At 43.9% G+C, this 25,271-nt stretch overlaps 1 long non-coding RNA gene across 1 annotated transcript; it reads right to left on the bottom strand.

Moving 5' to 3' along the window:
• Positions 1-258: 258 nt before the first annotated feature.
• On the bottom strand, positions 259-20,000 carry LOC148684288 (uncharacterized). The gene is made up of 3 exons (XR_015946328.1): positions 19,371-20,000; positions 3,139-4,288; positions 259-3,048 (listed from the first exon to the last, which is right to left on the bottom strand). It is a non-coding gene; the product is annotated as an uncharacterized LOC148684288 (long non-coding RNA).
• Positions 20,001-25,271: the final 5,271 nt, after the last annotated feature.

The following is a 25,271-nucleotide window of genomic DNA, read 5'->3' as shown; positions in this document are numbered from 1 at the left end:
CTATCGCTATTTTTTAGTCCGCAAAAAGTATGTAAATAATTAGGTTACATTTTGCATTGTGTTTGATGTTTCTTTCTTTCTTTCATTCTTTCATTCTTTCTTTCATTCTTTCTTTCTTTCTTTTTATGTAATTTTTTATTAAACAAATTTAGCAAGACAAGTTATCAATCAATATAATCAATTACATTTTCTCATTTTTATTCCCTCCCCTCCCTCCCTCCCTCCCTCCCTCCCTCCCTCCCTCCCTCCCTCTGCCACATCTTCGAGACTTCCCTCAGCTTCCCTCTCTGATTTGTTAATACATATTATTTTCTGCATGTTATAATATGCATTTGTACATATCATTACTTTATCTGCCATGTGTTCTACCAATAAATTTGCAAGTGTTTATTCAAAACCTGCCAATGAGTCCAAGCCCTTTTGTTGTCTTTTTAAGTAATTTGTGAAAAGTTCCCATGCATTGCATTTATTTGATGTTTCCCTTCCATGGAAATGCATTGAATGTTAGTAGATATCAAAAGGAACAATGTAGGTTTTAGCAGAAGCTGAAACGTAGCCTAGCAGAAACGCTGTGACGAACACAGAATGGGATAGAAATTGCTGCCTTCTTACATCCCTACTCATCATACTACAACTTGGGGACACCTAATGGAGTGGAATGGTGGAAGATTCAGCACAGACCAAAGAAAGTACTTCTTCAGGTACTGCACACTTAAATGTGGAATTTGCTACCACAAGATGCAGTGATAGCCACTGATTTGGACAACATTAAAAGCTATGAGTGGCTGCTAGTTACAATGACCATGTTCTACCTCCACTAGGAAATGCTTCAGTGAGTTCTGTTGCTTAACATCCAGGACCATATGTGGAAGAGACGGGTGGTTCAGATGAAGATGACTTACTAGATTTGGTTGCTGCAGAACTTGAGGAGGAACTCGCCTCGGACAGATTGTTTAGCAGGAAACGTGATTCACATTTACTAACTACATTAATGTGACCTTTATTTAGCAGGAGCCCATTTTCTACCCATGCGAGTCCAGTCACCTTCAATACCAAATTCACTGGAGTTTCATCTTTTGCCATTGCAATTTATGGGCTGGAAGAAGGGGAAAAAAGCATCGGCATTTGTTGATTACTATAGTCAGAGGGGGCTAATATTGCCTCTTTTGTGCATAATCTGTCAGATACAAAAGAACAGGCTTTAATTTAGCACCCTATTGATTTGTAATGAGTTACAACTATGTGATCAGAAGGGCAATGTGTTTGTAGCCACTTAGCCTATAAATGTAGCTCCATTTGTATGGTTATTGGTAGGGAAGTGGGGGGGGGAGTCCAAATTAAATTAGAATTTGATCGTTGTTGCCTCTAATCCAGCTCTAGCTCCTTCTGTTTTGAAAAGTTTAGAGATTTTTTTTTCTCCTTCCTGGAAAAATCTGACACAAAGGAGAGTAATGCAAGAGAAAGGGCAAGCTTATCACTAATTCAATGTACGGTACTTTGGTGGGACTATTGGTATGTTTCCTCTAATAATGAAATATGTGGCATGGTTCTGTGGGCTACGCAGATTGTTAAGTACAGTGATTTAATTTACTCAAATTGGCAATGCTTAAATGCATTATTGTGTGTTTAATTCTGGGGTGTTCCCCAGAAGCTCTTGTGTGATTGGTTAACTTTAGTCACGTGACATATCTTATTACATTCTCCATTTTGTTTTGTATGTGAGTGACTTGACTGCATTGGCTGCCTCTTCATGAACATTGAAGAAGAGACAGTGTTAGATAACTCTCTCTCTAAATGCAATACAGGAGGGGAGTGCTATTGTTTCTGTGGGGATGTATGTGACAGAAAGAAGTACAGAAGTTGATGTTCTCTCAAAGGAGCAGTAAGGAGAAGTCTGCTGGAAGGAGAAAGTGGAAACCTCTTAGAAGGAACTGCGTGGTCTAGCTGGGTAATGCACAGAAGACTGTGTAAAAATACTGGAAAGAAAGACATAGCTTGTTTGAATGTTTAAGGAAGAAGCTGTAATCTTCAACTAAGAAAAAACAAGCCCATGCTTGGATAAGCATGTGAATGGAAACACTTTGCATATATTCTTCTTTAGCTACATGTTCTGCAAGCAAAAGCTTCTGAATATTTCAACTAATGTTTGGACATTGTTTTAAGTTCAAGAAAAGACTCTGTATTGCACATGATTTGGCTTCCTAGCTGCAATTCAGCTGCTCTGCTAACACAGATGACTCCTAGCTAGAGTTCAAGAGGAATCAAGAAGCAGAGCAGGGCAAAGCCCAGCTTTCAGGAAGGCAAGGAAAGAGTTCAGGATCCGGACAGCACCTTGAACAGCTCCACAAGGACCTCATAGTGGGGACTTATAGGGAAAGACGCAAACGTTGCTTCAGCAATTGCAAACTAAGCCATAAATATTGTAGAGCTGCCTCTGGGTGGCTGGCTCAACTTCCAGTGAGAGAAGTGTCTTTAGTTAAAGCTGTGCTCTTCAACCTGGGCTCCCCAGATGTTGTTAGACTGCAATTCCTATCAGCCCCAGCTAGCAGTTCCCAGAGTGGTTTAGGAATCCATTCTTTTTGCCAGGGAACTTAGGGAATTGCAGCTCTCTGGTGAGAATAGGGGTCTCCTGGCAATTCTCGGCACCTTTAACAATATGAAGTTCCCAGGATTCCCTGGGGGAAGCCACAACTATTTAAAGTGGTACGATGCTGCTTTAAATGTAACATGCCAATGGGGCCTCATTGACTGAATGGGAATGAGCCTCTCCCTTAGAAGAGAGACACTGTAGAGCTTAAGGAGGGAAGCTGTTGTTACAGCAGAAAATGCAAAGGAAGAGGCCATTTGCATCTGTGGTCAGTCCATAGCATGAGAGAATAGAATGATTTAGAGATTCTAACCTCAGGGGAAATAGAACATGAACGGAGGAAAACAGTATATCAGCATCTTTCAGACACGATTAAGGAGGATCTTCCCCGGAAAGACTCAAAGTGATGGTTTCAACCTTCATTTAACTAACGGATACATTGCAGAGTCCCAAGAGGATTGCTGCAGAGGGAGAAACAAGACAAGGGAGGAATTGAATCGATACAGGACAAGAAGTTACTCTACTGGAGCCACTGTAAAGGCTGGACGTACCTGCAGTCAGTCAGATGGTATCATCCTAAAGTCATCTGCCTTGGCCTTATTCTTGCAGGTCGGTGATGCTGTGTTAATCCACAGGCGGACAAAGAAGACAAGTTTAAAGAATGCATTTGTCTTTTTGATTTCTTTTTTTGTTTTAACTCAGATGTGTGGATCACAGTTTGGCTGGTTTGATCACTCAGAAAGCGGAGTTGACTTCACGGCTGAATTGGAGCCTTCTGCTCCATGTATCTCCCAATCATGTCATGTAATATTTCCCTGTAATTACCGGAAACGTCACTTGCGGTACTGACAGCGACGACGAGCAAAGGAATTGCAAATGGCATTGTGCTGGTGTCACAGTGGAAGGGGGGATGATTAATTATGGAGCAGGATAAATTAACTCTCATATCAAACATGTGAGAGGCAGTAGATGTGGTTAGTGTTTTCCTTTTATTTCCTTCTGGGGAGGAAATTGGAGACAATTGTGCTGGATGATAATGAGCAGAAATGGCCTTCTTGACAAAGGGGGTATTTAATCCCACCTTAATGTCTATAGATAGTTAACATGCCTATTTTAAAGGGATGCCCAAATATCTGCATACACTTCCCAAAACTTCCCAATATCTGCATACACTACCCTCCAAATGGGGACACTTGGAGGGTATGGAAATGTGGCCTTTGACTGAAACGCATTCCCCTCTCCTGATATAGGGGACCTGTTTGTTCTGCTATTATGTATTTATATTTATGCTTTGAATCTGTTGTAAGTTGCTTGAAGACCTTCAGCTAACAAGCAACTAACGTGCCATAATAGTCATATAGAGGACAGTCCTCTGTGGGGTAGGACACATGGCCACTCTAACAGCAGAGTTCTCTCATGTGGTCCTTTAAACTGCAGATGCCAGGGAATGAATGTGTTTCACCTTTTGTATGCAAATCACTTCGCTAAAGTCTCTCCCTGCCACCAGCCAAATGCACGAAATGTTTCTTGCTTACCGAGAAGGGTAAAGATGGCCTCCTTCCCAGAAACTGTGCAGATAACATATTCAAATTTGCTTCCTTGCATGTCAATTTGCCAGCCAGCACGCACATCGCAAGGCATCAATGATTCAATATGTAGCCCATCAATTTTGGGTTGTTGCTCTGTCTATACAGCAGTGTTCTCATTTACCAAAAAAGAGAAAAAGTGTAAAAGTAAATGGCCTCATATTAAGAACATATACACTTTAAGAAGGCCCCTGCCCACTGCTTTGATCACAGCTAGCATTTCAGATATTGGACTACAACTCCCATCATCCCTGACCATTGTCCAAACATCTGAAAGGCACCACATTGACTACTCTTGTTTCAGACTTGAGACATGACTTGATATTCTTGATGCATGACTGAAAAGCTCCCCACTCTTCTTTTGTACATTGTTAGACTTCTTTTTAGCATTTCTCTAATCCAGTGGGTTTCAAACGTTCGACCTTCAAGGAATTTGTTCTGCTTTCCCACAGGAACCTGTGCAAGATCTGCTACTTTCTGGAGCCATGTACACCAAGTGTGGGCTCTAGGCCAGTTCCTTAGGCCCTCTTGAACAGAGAGGGTGATCTTGGAAATATATACCTTGCACTCTCGTGATGCTGTGCATTTCATGGAAAGGTCATCCTTGGAAGCAAAGCTCCCCTTCAAGGAAGCTTGCCCAACATTGTGGATCTTGAGAAACCCCATGAACTTTTCAACAAATAAATTAAAATACAGTGACCAAAACATGGTTCCTTGAAACACATACAGTGGAACCTCGGTTTATGAACACCTCGGTTTATGAATTTTCGGTTTATGAACACCGTGGACCCATCTGGAACGGATTAATTCATTTTCCATTACTTTCAATGGGAAAGTTCGCTTCAGTTTATGAATGCTTCAGTTTATGAACAGACTTCCGGAACCAATTACACCCATGCTTCAGTTTATGAACGCTTCAGTTTAAGTACTCCGCGGACCCGTCTGGAACGGATTAATCCACTTTCCATTACTTTCAATGGGAAAGTTCGCTTCAGTTTATGAACGCTTCAGTTTAAGTACTCTGCGGACCGTCTGGAACGGATTAATCCACTTTCCATTACTTTCAATGGAAAAGTTCGCTTCAGTTTATGAACGCTTCAGTTTATGAACAGACTTCCGGAACCAATTGTGTTCATAAACCGAGGTACCACTGTATTGGAAACCACTGCTGTAATCCCAAAAATTGTTTATTGAGACATCTCCACTCATGCCTCCACCACCTCCAGTCTGGCATATTGTGTGTGTGTGTGTGTGTGTGTGTGTGTGTGTGTGTGTGTGTGTTTGTGTGTGGATTGCTCTGCTCTTTATTAGTTAATAGCATTTCTACCCCACCTTTCTGAGGTCAAGTTAAAGTACATGGTTCTCCTCCATGTTTGTTTCCTACGCCAGGTTAGCCTGAGAGATGGTGACTGGCCCAAGGTCACCCAATGAGCTTTGTAATGGAGTGAATTTTGGAACCCTGTCCTCTCAGGGCCTAGTTCACCACTCCAACCATTGCACCGCACTGCCTCACCTTCTTTGATTCTCTTCCTTATTCTGGTGCATTCCTTTGGTGTGCCATTTGTAATGTGGCATTCCAGTCTTTCTGGCATTCGCGCCTTCTTTCTCCTTCCTCCCTCCCCTTTAATATATATACACAAGCTTTCGGCCCTTTCCTGGTTGTTGACACAACGTGTAAATTATTCATCTCTCACGCTTCATGTAGTGAATTCGAGGATTTCTTTAAATAATTAAAAACACAGACAAATGCTTATTAACCCCAGAAACAGTTGGCGGTGCTCAACTATAATGTGGAGCTAAAATGCATTTCAGTCCTTATAGAGGGTTATTTTAAAAGGGAGGTTGAGGGGAATTGTTTTTCCAGATGTGTATTTTTATTTTGTATTTATATGCTGTGAAATGCCCTGAGATCTACAGATGAAGGGCGGTATACAAAAGTAATTTAATAACAACAACGCAAACAAAAATCTACCCAATAATCTCATTCTAGAGTAAGGACAAGAGCCAATGAGGAAGCTGCAAACTCACATTTTCAAAAAAATGCAGCTGATGTGCAAATGTGTCACTTGGTGTAGCAATAAAGTAATTTTAGGCTCCTGACCTAATGACACATACCATGCAAACTCTTTAGACTGGGGCTGGGGAAACCATTTCAGCCTGAGGACCACATACCATTCACGACAACTTTCCAGGGGCCACATACTAGCGATGAATTGAGCCAATGACAAAAGTAGGCGGAGCAAAACATGTAAATGTTACCATTGTGCAGTAGGCTAGATTCCTTACACTCACGCTTCCCCCTCTAAGCTTCATCCAGGCAGGCAAGAAGCATTCTCAGTGTTCAAGGAAACGTTGCATGGTGGGATGGGCCTGTTATTCCAAAATAGATCCCCTCAGAGGATACGCACGAGAAACAGGGCACTTACAAAAATCAAATGATTTGTTTTTCTTCTCATTAAGAAAATAAAACACTTGTGATCATATGGCTTTTGCACCTCTTGACCATGTTCACTAATAACTCCTGGTAGATCTGTGCATCTGATACAGACCAGGTGGTCCAAAACCTTTATTTCCTGCCCTAATGTAGTAGCTATGATTTCTTATTAATCACTGACCCTTGATTTTATCTTGTTCAAATATGACTCAGCTGTCTCAGTGGTGCTTTAACAAGGTTTGCCCTCAAGGCCAAGGATGACTCAGGGTCCCATCACATCAGTGAAATCAAGGTGGGACAATATATACTTAGAAGTGGAGATATTAGTCATTAGCCTGGCATGCAATGTCACACTTCAGTTGGGCTTCCAAAGTCCATATGGGAAGCCATGAGCAGACAAGTGTTTAGAATAGCCTCCCTCACCCTAGTACCCTCCCGATGTTTAGAACTGCAATTCCCCTGAGCCTTAGCTAGCACAGCTGACCTTAGCTATGTTGCTTGGGGCCGATGACTGATGTTGTCTAGAACACCTGGAGATCATCAGGTACAACATCCGTTTTCTATGCAGAAGGTCCCAGGTTCAATCTCTGGCATCTCCTAAGACTTCTGTCCAAAACTCTGGATTGCCGCCGCCGCCAGTTGAGCTAGAAAGACTAGTGGCATGACTTGACAAAAGGTAACTTCCTGTGTTCCTCTGTTGTTCCTAGATTCCATAACAAGACTAAACAATCAATCGAAAAGCCAAATAAAGAAATGGAACACGACAGAAATGAAAGAGATTATGATGACAGTAAAAAGAAACAAGTTCCAGCAACACACATGTAACACAGCAGCTTGCAACATTGAGTGAGCCAATATGTGTCAGCCTCAATTCCCCACCTTTAAAATAGGTACAGTTGTTTCTTGCCTTATAAGGAATGTGTCGGGTGATGGAAACAGCATTCATTTTGGGCTTTTGGAGGCAGGGATGTAAACAAGGCATCGGAAAGGAAACAAACCTAGAGATAGATATTGCAAAACGGACTACTGGAAATCCCCAGAGCTTGCCTGCTCTTTCCCTCGCTACTGCCATTTATTTCTGATGTGCCTTACAACATGCATGTCGCTATGAAAATAGAATGGCATCTCGGCATCCATTCATGCAACTGGATCATGTTTCGGCAGTTGCTCTATTTTAAGAAGTTCCAAAGAGGTTAGCGTAGATATTCAAACCTTCTAGGTTCTTGGATTTACATGACTTCAAAAACCTTTGACCTAGATGAGAAAACTCTGCGTTGAAGCACATAGCTGAAATAGCACCTTCCCTTGATGGTCCTTTTGAAACCCATTTAAACGCAGAACAGATTACAGTTGTAGGAGTCCTAAAATATTTGGTCAATCTGAAAAGTTTTCCACCAGGAAATGTCCCTCACTCCCCCACCACTAGGGATGGGGAAGAAATGCCTTTCAGTTTGCATTTAGAGGTGCAACATGAGAACTGAGACACAGCCATCCTTCGAAACTTGGAAAATGAATTTTGTGGTGCAGTTGTCCCCCAAATGCATACATTGGGGTAAAATGTGCAAATTTATTTTGCATATACTAGTGGAAATAACATTAAAGTGAATGCTGAACCTATAAACCCACCAAATGAGGAGCTTTGGCTCCATCTTTATGTTCACACTGTGCATGATGGAAAGAATGAAAGAAACCCCCAAGAATTCCTTCACTTTCCTGACTCTCTCAATTACTGCACATGGAGGCAATAGCTACTAATCTCACTTTTGTAGCAAGCAGCCCCTCCCCAAACACACACACACACCCCATTTCTCCTAACTTCTGGATGTGCGCCAAATACATTAGAGCAAAAATTGGAGCTATTCTCTTCTCTGCCAATGTTCTCACAGTGGGGAATAATAGTTTATAATTTCCCCCGGAAGATAGGGTGGGGGGAACCCGCCAGTCTCATGGAAGCTCAAAAGACCTGTAGGATCCAAATCACACCTTCTCTGAGTTCTTTTATTCCAGCATTTGCATTTAAATGTAAACAACCCTGATTTCCCCACCCCCACACCGTATTAAACATTTAGAAGAGGTTGTTTTACACGGTGCTCACTTCTGAAATAGCTGCAGCTAATGCCTTCATATATTACTGACTCGTTCATATTGTGCGTCCTCAAAAGGGGTGGGGGGTGGGGAGAGAGAGAAGTGTGAGAACAAGCCAAGCTGTCTTAATTATTCACTTTCCCTAACAGAGAACCATTAGAGAACAAAATAAAAGCTTGCCTCATGCAGTTTGTTTTAGTTGTTGGGAATTTATTCGGCTTCCCTTAAGAAGCTTTTAAAGATGATGAACCGCCAGTTACTGGAGGAAGAAAGAGAGAGGGAAATCTATGTGCTGGAACATCTTGAGTAACAGTGATCACAGTTTCCCTGGTTCTGGAAGGTATGATGAGGCATAGAATCAGAGAACTGTAGGGCTGGACGGGACCCCAAGGGTCATCAAGTCCAACCCCTGGCAAAGCAGAGGTCCTATCCTCTGGGGTAGGAGAAACCAAGCCCTTGAGATATTTGAAGATGGTGGCGCTGTGGGTTAAACCACTGAGCCTAGGGCTTGCCGATCAGAAGGTCGGCGGTTTGAATCCCCGCAACGGGATGAGTTCCCGTTGCTCGGTCCCAGCTCCTGCCAACCTCGCAGTTCAAAAGCACGTCAAAGTGCAAGTAGATAAATAGGTACCGCTACAGCAGGAAGGTAAACGGCATTTCTGTGTGCTGCTCTTGTTCACCAGAAGAGGCTTAGTCGTGTTGGCCACATGACCTGGAAGCTGTACGCCAGCTCCCTTGGCCAGCACCGCAACCTCAGAGTCGGTCACGACTGGACCTAATAGTCAGGGGTCCCTTTACCTTTAGCATACATACATAGCTCCCTCAAGCATTCATCATAAGGCTTGGTTTCCAGACCCCTGATCATCTTGGTTGCCCTCTTCTGCACACATGATAACTTCCCAATATCCTTCTTAAACTGTGGTGCCCAGAACTGGACACAGGACTCCAAGTGTGGTCTGACCAAGGCAGAATAGAGCAGGACTATTACTTGATCTACTTCTGTCTATGCAGTCTAGATTGTATTAGCTTTTCTTTCTTCTTTTTTTTGGCAGCTGCTGCATCACACCATTGACACACGTTAAGTTCATGGTCTACTAAGACCTTGTAGATCTTTCTCACATGTCAAGCAAGGTGTCGTCGTCCCCATCCTATATTTGTGCATCTAGTTATTCCTGCCTAACTGTACAACCCTACATTTGTCCCATCAGGACATGTGATGGATCTACCAAAGCAAAGCTGGCAGGGGAGGATACTCAGTAGTCAATTTCATTGATGTATTTATATAGATCAAGGTGTTTGAAATCTTTCCTATCTTCACCTTGCTGCTTTTCTCATAGATCAGGGATGTAGAACCTCGGGCTCGAGGGTCAAATGTAACCTTTGAAGTTTCTCTATCTAGCCCATCTTGGTACTTCTTCTTGAAATAATAACAGTGTTGTTGTTGTTGTTGATGATGATGATGATAATTCTGTGAGCTCCTTGGGGGAAGCACGGAGTCTCTAAAAACAGGCAACATGAATGAGGCTTGGCATAAAATACAACCTTCATCACCAGAGTGTCTCAACACTTTATACAGTGATCTCAAGCCTTCCTCTGTTTTCACAGACCCATTTGACCTTAGGGCAGGTGGTCTGCAAATTACTATTACAGAATTCGGAATTAATTCCCCAGGCTTGTCTGGTTTGAGGTGCTTGCCCAAAGGCTTACTTAGTTACTCAATCATTTGCGACTGTTAGTGCCTAATTTTTAGTTTCTGCGTTTTGCTAGTCAACCAGTTCATAGGAATCTAGAGTTGGAAGGGACCACCAGGGTCATCTAGCTCAAACTCAGGACCCTGAGATTAAGCTCTACTGACTTAGCTATGCCTGTGGGAAGCCCCAAAGCAAGGCTTTCCCCAGTTAACTCAAGGACTTTCCAATACACATCCTCAGTTGGGAAAAATAGGGGAGGGATTCAGCCCCTTCCCACCATTTCTTGCCTAGAGACTGCAATGTCCCCTGCAACTTTTTAGATGTCTGACAGATCCCTATGAAATATAGTTTATCCCTATGAAATATAGCTTTCAATAGTAATGGGATGCACTTTATTACCTCCTGTTGTAGACCTGTGTCTAGGAGGGCTTACTTAATAAGTAATAAAAAAAACACTATTAAAGTTTGCTTCCTGTTCTCTTGAGGCACCAATCCAGTGAGTGCATCATTTCATCTTCCACGGAGTAACTCAAAGGAAGATGAAATGTAACAAGTGGCTCATTAAGGACAAAAAGATTGGATCTATGTTAATATGCAAATTTTAATCCATTAGGACTGTGCTCATACACCAATCCATCAATTAACTTGTCTGTCTCTGTATTGTTCATTATTTGAAAACTGCTTTTAATCACTTTGAAGTGCATTAATTAATAGAATACTTAGTTAAGAGAGGGAAAAAAAATGAAATTTAGCATTCCCTAGAGCTTCCAGAGGCAAATATTTAATCTTCAAGTATAATTCCGTGATTAAGCTATATCATATATTTGACAGGGGTTTTACCAAAGTCTCACACTATAAAATTTTATTTCATATAGAATCCTTCATATAAGGCTTTAACCTAGAGGAGTTTTTCAAGACGAAAGAAGCAGAATTCTAAAATTGCAATAAATGAAGACAGGAAGTAAGAGGAATATAAAAAGAACCTATTCATATGAATCAATGTTCATCTCTTTTTCATTTGTAGGTGAATTAATGCCTTAGAACTCATGACTGAAAAGATAAGTTTCATTAAATTTTGAACTGTGAAGAATGCAGACGTAGTGCAGAAATGGAAAAAATAATTAAATCCGCTTAAAAAACTGTTTAATTATGAAAATACAAAACAAGCTATAGTCACCGACATTTTATGCTTTGTGAGTTTTCTTATATTGTCTTGCTGATTAATAATTTAATGCTTGATTGTAATTGGTGGGGTGGCTTTGTTTTATTATTGCAGATATTTTGTTATTATCCCATAACGTTATATGTGAAACAAATGTTTGGATTTTTTTAAAAAAAACTGTTTAATTTTAGGTATATTTTGAATTGCTATAGGATGCCAATGATTTTTGTTGTATGTTTGGTCCACACATTTCTATAGGTTGTCAACAGGAATGCAGAAGGGAGGTATGCAATTTTAAAAAAACCCAACTACAGTCATACCTCGGTTTAAGTACACTCCGGTTTGAGTACTTTCAATTTCAGTACTCCACGGACCCGTCTGGAATGGATTAATCCACTTTCCATTACTTTCAATGGGAAAGTTTGCTTCAGGTTAAGTATGCTTAAGTTTAAGTACTCCGCGGACCGTCTGGAACGGACTAATCCACTTTCCATTACTTTCAATGGGAAAGTTTGCTTCAGGTTAAGTACGCTTCAGTTTAAGTACTCCACGGACCCGTCTGGAATGGATTAATCCACTTTCCATTACTTTCAATGGGAAAGTTTGCTTCAGGTTAAGTACGCTTCAGTTTAAGTACTCCGCGGACCCTTCTGGAACGGATTAATCCACTTTCCATTACTTTCAATGGGAAAGTTCGCTTCAGGTTAAGTACAGACTTCCAGAACCAATTGTGTACTTAAACCAAGGTACCACTGTACACACACACAAACAGAGATCAGGGGTAGACAATGTGTTGCGCTACTAGCATTTTGGACTACAACTCCTATTAGTATTGAGCCAGCAGGGCCAATGGTCAGGTATGATGGGAGCATAGGCCCCAATTCCTAGTGGCTGAGGTGACTTCAGTCCCACAATATATTTTATAAAGAGGCCCAGCCTTCACCCCCCCAAAAATGAGGGGGCCAAAGGCAGAGCTGAGAGAGGCACAGCTTCAGTGACAGGCTCCTCCTTAATCAAAGGTTTAAGCAACACAGCATCATTTTCTTCCTCAGATATGGAGAGCAGTGATGACTTTTGGACCCATTTCACCAAGATGAAAATACTTGATACTTTACCTTTTCTTGCCAGCATGGGCTTTATTATCCTTAGCCCATTAAAGAGACTGCTAATTTCCCCTTCCCAGTATAAATGAAGGGGAAAATGAAAGTTCCCTGGTGCGGTTGGATCAACCAGCCATCGCCAAGGTAATTTGTGCTTACTGAGACATCGAGCGGTGTGTCGGTGGGTTTTGTTTTTGTTTTAGATTGGGGGGGGGGTCCTTGCATTCGCAGCTCTTCTTTAAATATAGTTCATCTCAGTGAAATCCAGACAAGCTATGCACTCTCTCCATTAATGCCACACATGCACACAGACAGACAGACGTACCTCCTTGTTAAGATTCTGACTCACAATGTTCAATCATAGCTACTGTTTGTTCATCTCTAACAGGAACTCCTCAAACATTTACTGTCGCAGAGGGAAGAAACTGAGACACTCAAGGAATGTTCTGGAGCTGAGAATGTGTCAGTACCAACCCCCACCCCATCCCCTACCCTATTACCATACATACGAGCCTCTGGGTATCTTTTTATTAGCTGTTTTGCTCTGGGATAGCTTTTGGCAATTGGAATACAGGGGTTGTGATGTTATCTATCTGGAGATTTAAAGGAGCTTATGCGGATAAATGGGCATTGAAACTAGATATAAACACAGCTGGTAAGTTCAGCTTACGTTCTGTGAAGCGCAGATATGGCAACGGCATTGAAATCCCTTCCAAGGCTGATCTGACTTCATCTGCAGGACTTTGGGTTTCTAGTTAGCTGTCCTTAATTTGGATAAATATTTTGTTATTTCATGATGAGGAAGAATAACGTGAGCCACGCCAAGTTGGAACCCTCTGACAATTTGATATAGCATGGCTGCCAAACTGCTAATGGAGTCAAAAACAGGAAGCAACACCCACCTCATATTGTCTTCATGTTTCAGGCATGCTTAGCACAAATATTAATCGCTGAGCCAAAAAGAGAGAGAAAGGGGTAGCATGGAATCTGGCCATGAGAGAATAGCTGCTTGAATTTATTGAGTGGCATCACCTATAGCTGTCTGGGAAGGATGAGAAAAAATAAAAAAAATTCCTTCCAGCAGCACCTTAGAGACCAACTAAGTTTGTCATTGGTATGAGCTTTCGTGTGCATGCACACTTCTTCAGATACACTGAAACAGAAGTCACCAGATGCTTATATATAGCGAGAGGGTGGGGAGGGGTATTACTCCCTCCTTGTGGTGGGAGTGGGTGATTGGCTGACTGTTGACTGTTAACGACTGCAATTGGTCTTACAGGAAAAAGCAAGGGGTGAGATGGCTAAAGATAGCTTTATCATGTATAATGAGATAAGAATCCAATGTCTTTATTCAGACCTGGTCTCTCCATGGTTTTAGGTAAAGTTAAAGGGACCCCTGACCATTAGGTCCAGTCGTGACCGACTCTGGGGTTGCGCGCTCATCTCGCATTATTGGCCGAGGGAGCCGGCATATAGCTTCCAGGTCATGTGGCCAGCATGACAAAGCCGCTTCTGGCAAACCAGAGCAGCACATGGAAACGCCGTTTACCTTCCTATTTATCTACTTGCATTTTGACGTGCTTTCAAACTGCTAGGTTGGCAGGAGCTGGGACCGAGCAACGGGAGCTCACCCCGTCACAGGGATTCGAACTGCTGACCTTCTGATCAGCAAGCCCTAGGCTCAGTGGTTTAACTACAGCGCCACCATGGTTTTAAGCTTGGTAATAAGCTTGGTAATAAGACCATAAAGAAGGCTGATCGCCGAAGAGTTGATGCTTTTGAATTATGGTGCTGGAGGAGACTCTTGAGAGTCCCATGGACTGCAAGAAGATCAAACCTATCAATTCTGAAGGAAATCAGCCCTGAGTGCTCACTGGAAGGACAAATCTTGAAGCTGAGGCTCCAATACTTTGGCCACCTCATGAGAAGAGAAGACTCCCTGGAAAAGACCCTGATGTTGGGAAAGGTGGAGGGCACTAGGAGAAGGGGACGACAGAGGACGAGATGGTTGGACAGTGTTCTCGAAGCCACCAACATGAGTCTGACCAAACTGCGGGGGGCAGTGGAAGACAGGAGTGCCTGGCATGCTCTGGTCCATGGGGTCACGAAGAGTCAGACACGACTAAATGATTAAACAACAACAATAAGTTGCAGTTCAGCAACTTCTCTTTCCAGTCTGTTTCTGAAATTCTTTTGTAATAAGACAGCTACTTTGAGATCTTGTATAGAATGTCCTGGGAGATTGAAGTGTTCTCCTACTGGTTTCTCTGTCTTGTGATTCCTGATGTCAGATTTATGTCCATTTATCCTTTGGCGTAGGGTTTGGCCTGTTTGTCCAATATAGAGAGCTGAAGGGCATTGTTGGCATTTGATGGCATACACAATGTTAGAAGATGAGCAATTAAATAGTCCTGAGATAGGATGTTGGATGTTGTTGGGGCCAGTAATAATGTTGTCCGGGTGTATGTGGCAGCAAAGTTGGCATCTGGGTTTATTGCAGGCTCTGGTACCAGTGTCCATGTTAAGTCTGGTTGTTGTATTATTGTGGGTGAGGAGTTGTTTAAGGATGGGAAGGATGAGGTCGTCCATCACCCCAACCATGTGATAAAGTCCATGTGTGTGATGCTTATAAGTTTCTTGAAGCACTTCTCCCAGCAGAGAAGATACCAGGAAAAGTTCAAATTAAAAAAAAATTGCCAAATAAGCCACACCTCTTATTTTAGACAAATAGGGGTCAATATGGATTGTTGTCATGTCTAGCTTGACCCTCAGATTAACTCAAACTGAATAGTGTAAGGGAAATGCCCCGTTTTTAAAAAGTTTGAACATGATGGGGATGAATAATGTGGGTTTTTATATATATATAAAAATCACATCGATTATTTTTACATTCAGGGCTTTTTTCAGCCAGAATTCACTGGAACTCAGTTCCGGCACCTCTCAGGTGGGCGCTATTGCCATTATAAGAGAACAAGGAAGGTGTTCATGGTGAGTTCTGGCACCTCTTTTTTCTAGAAAAATAGCACCGTTTACATTTATATCCCTTTTATAATCACATTAACCCTGTTGCTTTGGGAGTCATCCTTTTCACAACAGGCACCAGGGACCAACTTTAGTGTCTGGTGGCTCTAAAGATATGAACCAGAGAGGGCCAGAGAGTGGCTGCATTTTCTGTTTTTTCTCCCAAAGCCCAGTGTTGTGGCCCATTGCACATTCTTCAGCTGAGAGCGCTGCAACTCTGCAAGCTCTTCTGATACTCAAAGAATTCATTTGGAGACATTCTTTTGTGCCTAGGATTGCTCCTATCTTGGCTTATAAACATATAGTAAATCATTAGCGTATGGGAAGCTGTCTTGTTACAATGATTACAGATAACAGATGGCATTTAAAGCAAAGCAAGAATTAAGTCCTCCCGTGCCTGGCAGTTTGGCCACTACCCACTGCATTCCCGATCTCTTTTTTACCACCCTCTTTGGCTGTTTAAAGAAAAATCAGACTCCCTTACCTCCCCACCCCCGGCCTCCATCTCTTTTCTTCTCTCTCTCTCTCTCTCTCTCTCTCTCTCTCTCTCTCTCTCTCTCTCTCTCTCTCTCTCTCTCTCTCTCTTTAGATGGTTTATGTGCAAGCATTGAAGTGTTACTCTCTTGGATTGCAAAGTGACTCAAGCAGCCTATCCGTCTCCCCGGCAAAACGGTATTGATGGAGCTCTTGCCAGGCTCCATGTCGGGAAAGAAATGGCTTTCAAAGGGAGAGTTACTGGTGGTTACACTAAATTATTAATTGTTATGATTGCGCTTGTTAAAATAAATATGTGCTGGGGTATTTGTCATTTTCCATTCCACACAGTTGTCGGTTAAAATGTGCATTGGAATCCACTCCGCATCGGACCTGGGCTATTTGCCTTCCTATAGGGCAGTGTTCTTCAACCTTGGATCCCCAGATGTTGTGGGGACTACCATTCCCATCAGCCCCAGCCAGCTCAGCCAAATGGTCAGGAATTGTGGGAGTTGTAGTCCAACCACATCTGGGGACCCACAATTGAAGAGCATTGCTATATTCTGTGGATTACTTGATGGAGAAACCACAATGAAGGTGGGGAAAATGAGGAGTCCCATGATAAATGGACTCTCCAGGGTAGGCATCGGCAACCTCCGGCCCATGGGCCAGATACGGCCCATGGAGGCTGTTTATCTGGCTCACGGGCCGCCCGTGAACCGAGACACCCGCTTGGCAAGTCCCCCACGCGCTGCGGTAAACTGGCGCAGCGTGACACGGGGACTCACCGAGCAGCACTGGAAATCGGGTCTACGCAGCTGCAGAAGCAATTTCTGGCGCTGCGGACATTTTGGAAATGGGCAGCCAGCACCGGAAATCACTTCTGTGCAGCCGTGGACATGCACAGAAGTGATTTCTGGTGCTGCACTGCCCATTTCCAAAATGTCTGCAGTGCCACCGGAAATCGCTTCTGCGCCTGTACGGCCCATGTCCGGCCCACGGATGATAGTCCGTGGGAATCCTCTGGCCCACAGGCAGAAAAGGTTGCCGACGCCTGCTCAAGGGGGTCCTGGTTGAGGAAAGTGATCTCCAGGAAACAGATGAACACTGCAAATTGTTATAGATGCTTTAAGATACCACCAGTATTGTGATTTCCCGTTGGTCTCCATCTTGGCAAGAGATTCCATTTCAATCATGGCTTGGTTTCCCGAATCAAAAGCCCAACTTCCACTACCATCAACAGACAGAGATTCCCCCCCCCCACATCTCCCTTCCCCCATCATTTAAATTTAAACAACAACAAAACAGATCAGAAATAATATAGGGTCCCGCCCGCATCATGTTTCATCACAGAGCCCACCCTGTCTTTTCAGTCCTGTCCTCAAACACAGTTTTGATGAATTTAAATGCTGTTAACAGACAGCACCTGTGACAGTGAATACATGAAGAATCCAACTTTCTTTGTATGTGTGTGTTAACAGATTGTAGCCCTTAGCAACAGCTATCTGATTAATACCGAAACTGCCTGAAGCACAGGATTCTGCATCGGGAGATGGGACCTGTGACTCACTGACGAAAGCTTTCATAACCCTGATCTCTTTCTCTCTGTGTCTCTTTATTTAGCCATGCAGTTGCATTATTATAAAGCATCAAAATGCAACACCTTAGAAGCGGTCAGGAAGAAATGTGAACTGACTGCGGGGAGGTAGAAAAAAAAGAAAGTTATTAATATGCCTACCTTGAGTTGGATTGTGCAAATGTCTGGCTAACCAGATGCAAACATTATACTTAGCACTGGGGGGAAGTTTGTTTTCAAGTCGCTGGTTGTCTTTGCTTGCTTTTCTCTGTACTGTGGTTCCTCTTTGACAAAATCCTCAAGCTTTTTTTTTTAATGTATCTTTCCCAGTCACATTGCAAAACAAATGGTCATTTCTCCTAGCACAAACAGGTGCCCTCCAGATGCTTTTGAACTATAGGTCCCATTAGCCCCAGCCAGAACAGCTGATGGGAGTTGTAGTTCAGAGGGCACCAGCTTGGTGAAAGCTGCCTGACGTTATTATACCACCTTTGCTCTCAAGTGGTTCGATAAGCACGTTTGCCTCATGACTGTGCAAAATACTTTGCCCCAGTAAATATGACAAATGCAGGATAATAACGCAGGCACGCCGCTTGTTTGCATTTGGAATGCAACCTTGAACAAGCTTCTCAAACACTTCAGAAATCTCAGCTATTTGGAACGACCGCCAAGTGTTACCCAAACAGTCTCCATGTTGTGTAATCGGCATCGAAACTGATACAGGCCACGATCCCCCCTTTTGCCATGAATGGGAGGTGTGCAACAGCGTGGCCTTGAATATAGATACTTAAGAAACTGACACTGTGTGTGTGTGTGTTTGTTTTTTGTTCTTAAAAAACAAAACGTTTTCAGTTTTGTGTCCGGCCGGTTTTCTGAAGCTTACAATGAGTCAGACAATCCTGTGACTGTCTAGGCAGCCTTCCAACGCTGAAGGCTATTAAAAGCCTTGACAAAAGAACCTAGAGCTGGTTTGTGAAGCAGTAAAATGTACGACCTGTGTGTGTGTGTGTGAGAGAGAGAGAGTTAATACCCTGACCCAGGCAAAAATATTCACATAAGAAGTGTGTTCCACTGAGCTGTAAATATTTAGACATAATTAAAGGGGGGGAGAGAGCAAACAAGGCAGTTAATTAGCCACTTTCAATAATGGAAGGCCAAACCACACTCTTATCAGATTTTCAAAATGGCATACATTAGCAAAGAAGGGACCTAGATATTTAACTGTTTTGTGTCATAGGGGTGGTATAACTAACACACACACACACACACACACACACACACACACACACACACAGGAGAAAAAAAACCCTCAAAAAACATTTTGTTTTCTTAATGTGCTTTACTTTAAATTCGAATAAAATTAATGCGGCATGGAAAGCATCCATTTAAATCATCGTCATTATAGGGATATAGGAACCTGCCTTAAACTGAGTCAGAACATTGGTCCATCCCACTCGCTATTGTCTGCACTGACTGGCAGCAGTTTTCCAGGTTTTGAGAAATGGGTCTCAAAACCCAGACCTACCTGGAGATGTTGAGGATTGAACCTGGGACCTTTTGCACGCAAAGCAGATGCCCTGTCACTGAGCTATAGCCCTTTCCCTAACACCTCAAGGTCTATACCTGGGTATTTGGAACAATCCTTGAACCTTACCCAAAGATGTTTCAACCGTGTGATCCGCAGTGAAGCAGCAAGCAGCCCTCCTTTTTCTCAGGGAGATACCATCAGGTCCTTCCTCTTGGGGTTTGAAAAAGGCAGCAAGTGGGGTCTGCTTCTTCATCAGCCATTGGCTGGGGGAAGAAAAGGGTTCTCCCAGGTGAGAGCTGGGATGGTACATCCTTCTCTGCAGGGGATAAAAGTTAGGTTAGATTGGCGAGAGGGGGTTTGTAGTCTTTTAACTATTTTTCTTCTTTCTTTCTTTTTACTATTTTCTGCTTAGAATAGGATTTTTATTATTGTATTGTGAAGTATCTTAATGAAACTTTACATCAAAAAAAGGCATTGATTTTACACTTCCTCCTATTTGCTGCAACTGCCCGTTTACTTGCCTCCTCTGAGTGAAGACGTGCAATAAGCTTTGCCCTCTTCTTCTGGGCTGCTGTGCAGAGTGAGGCCAGAGGTGAATGGGCAACACCAACAGTAGCAAAGGAACCACTTGGGGGGGGGAGGAGGAAGCACGAGTCTCTAAGCCTGGGATGATCTAGCAAAACACATCGATCAACCCCAATCAGTATGGCCAATGATCAAAGAGGGCGGCGGGACAACAGTCTGACAACATCTGAAGGGCACAGCAGCTTAGCAAAGGCTGTTGTAGAATTAAACCTGCTCACATGCCCAGCTGGGCTCTCTTCCAGGGACAAACCAGTTTTAGTGAGCAGGAGCTACCTGCCAGAGGCTGACATCATCGCTATCGATTTGGAAGCAAGGCCTTGCCTCTGAGAACTACAATAAATGCTGTCATCTATTACCAAACTCTTCCAGGGAAAAAAAAACAACAAACCCAAATAATAACCTGGTGGTTTCCTTCCAGAAGACAGGGTTCCCATTCAAGGAGAACAAACACTCACATTGTTCCTGTTGGTAATCCACTTCGTGGAAATCCAGGTGATTGTGTGGGCATGGGGATAATAGGTGCCTTGTTACCTGCAGATGCAGTGGGGCTGAACTGCAGCAAGTAGATTGTAGGGAAAGTGGAGGAGTGTGGAGAAAGGCCAGCTCATCAGAGGATGTGGGTCTTCTCTGAATAAGCTCTGGCTTTCATTGTCTCCCCTTCTAGATGAAGGAAGGAAAGGAGGAAGCTGACTTAAACCCAGCGGCAGAGGAAGCCAATTGGCTGCCTGGGGGGCGCGCACGTGCCCTGTGCCCGGGGACGGGGCCAGCTGGGGTAGGATGCTCCATGGGGCCTCCGAGGAGTCTGCCTTCCTCCTCCCACTCAGCTGTCCTACAGCTAGGGGGCAGGGGAGGCGGCAGGTGGACCATTTGGGGCGGCGTGGAGCCTGCGGGCACCCAAGCCACTGTGTCACTCCCAGGAGAGACGCGTGGCTTGGGTGCATTGCAGGCCCCACGGTGAGTGCCACCCGGCATTTTGTCACCCCCCTCGGTGGTGACACCCGGGGCGACCCGCCCCCACCACACACACCCTTCCCCCACCCCTGCTTAAACCAAGTCAGACCATTAATCCATCTAACTCATGGTTGTCTTCACTGGCTAGCCATGTCTCTCCAGGGTTTCAGATGGCAGCTTTCACCAGATGGAGAGGGATGACATTCCTGAAAGGGATGACTCCCCCTATTGGAGACAGGCAGGGTCTTCAACTTGCAACGTCCTCTCCAGAGGGGAGGTGTCATCCGGCCTCTCCAGACCAACCCTGCCTGCTGCAAGGGGTGGTTGGGTCTTTGGGCCTCTGTGTGTGGAAAGAAACGTTTGCTTGAGTGCCTGTGTGGCTTTCTCCTTTGTCTAGTCCTCTCCTTTGTCCTGTTTGCTAGATCCTCACGTTTTTCCACAGTGCTTTCCTGCTGGCTCTCCTCCCCCTCCCAGCTTCTTCATTTCTACTTCATTCTCTTCATGTCCCCCCTTCCCCCTGTTGTCTGGGACCTTTTGCATGCAAAGCAGATGCTATTCAGCCCTTCTAAAATTCTTGCATTACAGTGCAGTCGTACTGCTTTCCTATGATCTCTTGCCACAATTCTCTGGAAATGTCTGAAGGATCCACGTGGCCTCTAGAGTTCAGCACAGTGCTGCATTGATTGGAGACATATAGGGGCAGGGTGCATGATGGTCTTCTAACATAGCAGCTGGGCCTCAGGCACTGGAGAGCTTCTCACCATAGTTGCCAAGTTTTCCCGGGAAAACCCCTTTTCTACTTACCTTTTCCTGGTTGTCCCCCGTATCACTTCACCTCCCGTTTTTCTCCGTTATTTTCTCCTATCGGCAGCCAATTTTTCTTTCCGATTTGCCCTTCTATGGGCACCAAAAATGGCCTCTGCCAGCTTCAAAAGTAGCATCTACGCATGTCCGGAAGTGCATAGACGTGACTTCCGGTGTTGGCGGCGGTCATTTTGGTGCCCATAGATGGGCGGAGCGACACTGGAAGTTGTGTTGGCGCACTTCCTGACATGCGTACAAGCGACTTTCGAAGCCAGCGGCGGCCATTTTGGGTGCCCATAGAAGGGCAAAGCGACACCGGAAGTTACATCGACACAACTTCCGGTGTCAAATGGCTGCCGGTCCCGGATTCTGCAGTCCGGAACTTGGAAGGTAAGCTTCTCACACTTAGTGCCGAACAGGGACTCAGGCAGAGAGCTTTCCCTCTGCAAGCATGGTAGGTCAGAGGTGGAACATCTGCTTCACATGCAGCAGGTCCCAAAATTCAATCCTCACCATTCCCAAGTATGGCTGGGAATGTTCCCTGTCTGAAACCCCAAAGTGCTGCAACTAGTCCCTGTAGACAGTTCTGATCTAGATGGACCACACATTCCTAGAATTAATGGGGAGGGTCAGGCTTTCTTCACCCGCTCGTTCGTTGGCTCCATCCTTTGCATGCAAGAATAAGCTCTATTCATTAGCAGATGAAATTAGATGGAAACTGTAGGGGAGCCAAAAACTGAATTCATTCACAGATCTCAGATGCCTCTGTTCTTCCCAAGAGCCACCGGTTGCTTTTTATAACAAAAGTGAAAATGACACTCCTGCCAGTAAGACATATTCCCTTACGCTCATTTCGCATTCATATCTTCCCACCTCATTTCTAATTTAGGGTTTGCCCGCACTAGAATTCACAACAAGCCAGCCACAAGCTATGTTTAAATGCGGTTGCAGCTGCAACATTCCAGCACTGAATCCATAAACCAGTATTATCAATGGGGGTCTGTTTGTTTGTCGGTCGGTGCACTGTTCCTTCGAGAGGAAAGACAAGGTGAGCACAAGGTTTTTATGAAGTTGTGGCTCACGTCCCAAAAGGAATGGTGAAATTCTAAAAGTTAAAAGAAGAAGTGCTAAGCACCTAAACTAGAGCGAATTTCACCCCACCGATTCTTCTTTTTGGATTCTGATAGTCAATAGCCTCCGAATGTGCAAATATTCAAGCATCAACATGGCAACCAATGATTTGCCCCCTCACCAATTGAAGTCAACATTTGGCAGTATCTTCAAAGTTCTCTTGTGATTCTGGGAAGTCACCATGCAGGTTTCTGGATCTCGATGGGAGATCTTTGAGTTCTGGTGGGCACCAAGGCATTTATTACAGATTACTTGCACGCGGGTGGCGTGTGGTCTAAACCACTGAGCCTAGGGCTTGCTGATCAGAAGGTCGGTGGTTCGAATCCCCGTGACGGGGTGAGCTCCCATTGCTTGGTCCCTGCTCCTGCCCACATAGCAATTCGAAAGCACGTCAAGTGCAAGTAGATAAATAGGTACCACTCCGGCGGGAAGGTAAATGGCGTTTCCGTGTGCTGCTCTGGTTTCGCCAGAAGCGGCTTAGTCATGCTGGCCACATGACCCAGAAGCTGTACGCCAGCTCCCTCGGCCAATAAAGCGAGATGAGCGCCGCAACCCCAGAGTCGTCCGTGACTGGACCTAACGGTCAGGGGTCCCTTTACCTTTATTGATATCATGCATAGTGAACATGGTGCTTTCAGAAGCTGTTAGATTCCAACTCCCATTGGCTCCAGCCAGCTTCACATGCTTAGGACATTAATGGTCACAAATTGCTCAGCTTAGCATTCATTTTCACAGCTGAAGTGTACAGTATATTAAAAATCCCAACAGAACAACTATGCAATGAGGCAGGCTGAATGTCTCATCCCTACTAAGTACAAAAGCAGAAAAACTGTTACGCGAGATTAGTTTTGAGGACCAGATCAAAGACTTTGCAATTAGAGAAAGTTGGAGAATTTTCCCCCAAATGCAAATAAAGTGGAAGTATACAAAAGTAAGCATTATTTTCCATCTTACTGGAGGTTTTGTTTCATTTTGAAAAAGTAATTTGCCATTTATTGTTGTTCCTATTTTGAACTAGATATATATGGGGGCACCAAAATCTTTTTAAGTGCTATGGGTATCTAAAGTTCTTAATCTCCAGCCCTTACTGAATTCCAGTCGCTGGACTGCAGCAGTAGAAGACTATTGCCTCCTTGCACAGCTATAACATTCATGGAAGCATTTCAGTTCGGTGGCTTTCACACTGTTCCAGCAGGCCTCCTCTTCTCTCTCCTTAAAATGACGGGCTCTCTTTTATGCCTGCTACTGCCATTTCCTCCCCAACCACCCCTAAAATTTGCATGCATTTAAATCTACCCCCGATTTGCCTCACTTGATAAGCTGTGCATTAATTTGCTGGCCTGACATGGGAAGCCTGAAACTCCGGCGTGACTCACCACTCATGTTATATTGTGTTCAATTATATTCCAGTCATTTGAGCTAATTGAGTCAAATGATACAGTGTCACAGAACTCACTGCGGGGTTAGAGGTTCTCCCTTTCTGCCTGTGTTGCTCATCGTCAACTGTCAACAGCTCCTAGCATTCCACATACTCGTCGCCAGACCGCGGGCGGGGAGAACCCAAGGCAAGCCATCTTCTGCTCTGAAAGTCACAGTTCCTGTTCCAGTCTCCTGCTGCCGGCATGTTCAGATGACTGGGGGACAGGAGGGGAAAAGGTTCTGCAGTCGTTGATGAAACAACAACTAAGGCACTGCAACAAGATGTTACAGTGGTATCCCCAGCCAATAACACACATGCTCCTTGTTCAGGGCTCTAGTCAGCCTGGAAACGAACCAAATTTTCTCCAAAGGCTTCTATTGCCCTTGAGAATATTTCTGAGATTTTTCTTTTCCTTGCCACCGTAGAAAATGAAGACCCACTTTGCAGCATTTTCTTCAAATATTCTCCATAATTCATTTATTTATTTTGGTGTGGGGGGCTCCCATTTCCCCTCGGAAATGCCCCAGAATAATTCTAGGATAATCCTTGTGGAGAATACAAATATTGCAGCAGAAAGCTAACAAAACAAATCCTGAAGCGATTCTCAAAAAAATGTTAAATTTCCATTGTACAATACATGGGTAGGCAAACTACGGTAAGGCCTAGGGGCCAGATCTGGCCCAATGGCCTTCTAAATCCGGCCTGTGGACAGTCCAGGAATCAGCATGTTTTTACATGAGTAGAATGTCCTTCTATTTAAAATGGATCTCTGGGTTATTTGTGGGGCCTGCCTGGTGTTTTTACATGAGCAGAATGTGTGCTTTTATTTAAAATGCATTTCTGGGTTATTTGTGGGGCATAGGAATTCGTTCATTCCCCCCCCCAAAAAAATAGTCCGGCCCCCCCACAAGATCTGAGGGACAGTGGACCAGCCCCCTGCTGAAAAAGTTTGCTGACCCCTGGTATAATAGTATAACACAATTTTTAAAAATTCATCCCAGAATTGCAGCCTGATCCTGAGTTCTTTTATCATTGTTATTTTAAATAAACCTTCTAGTTTTCAGCTTATTATGTGCCAGTGCATTTGCTGAGTGCCTCTTTGCCACCACGTCCCTCCCATTCTCCCTCCCGGTAAG

Source organism: Zootoca vivipara, chromosome 11 (genome assembly GCF_965207765.1).
Source record: "Zootoca vivipara chromosome 11, rZooViv2.hap1.1, whole genome shotgun sequence".
Taxonomy (NCBI): Eukaryota; Metazoa; Chordata; class Lepidosauria; order Squamata; family Lacertidae; genus Zootoca; species Zootoca vivipara.
Note: the sequence above shows the minus strand (reverse complement) of the source record. Positions and strands in the feature narration are given on the sequence as shown.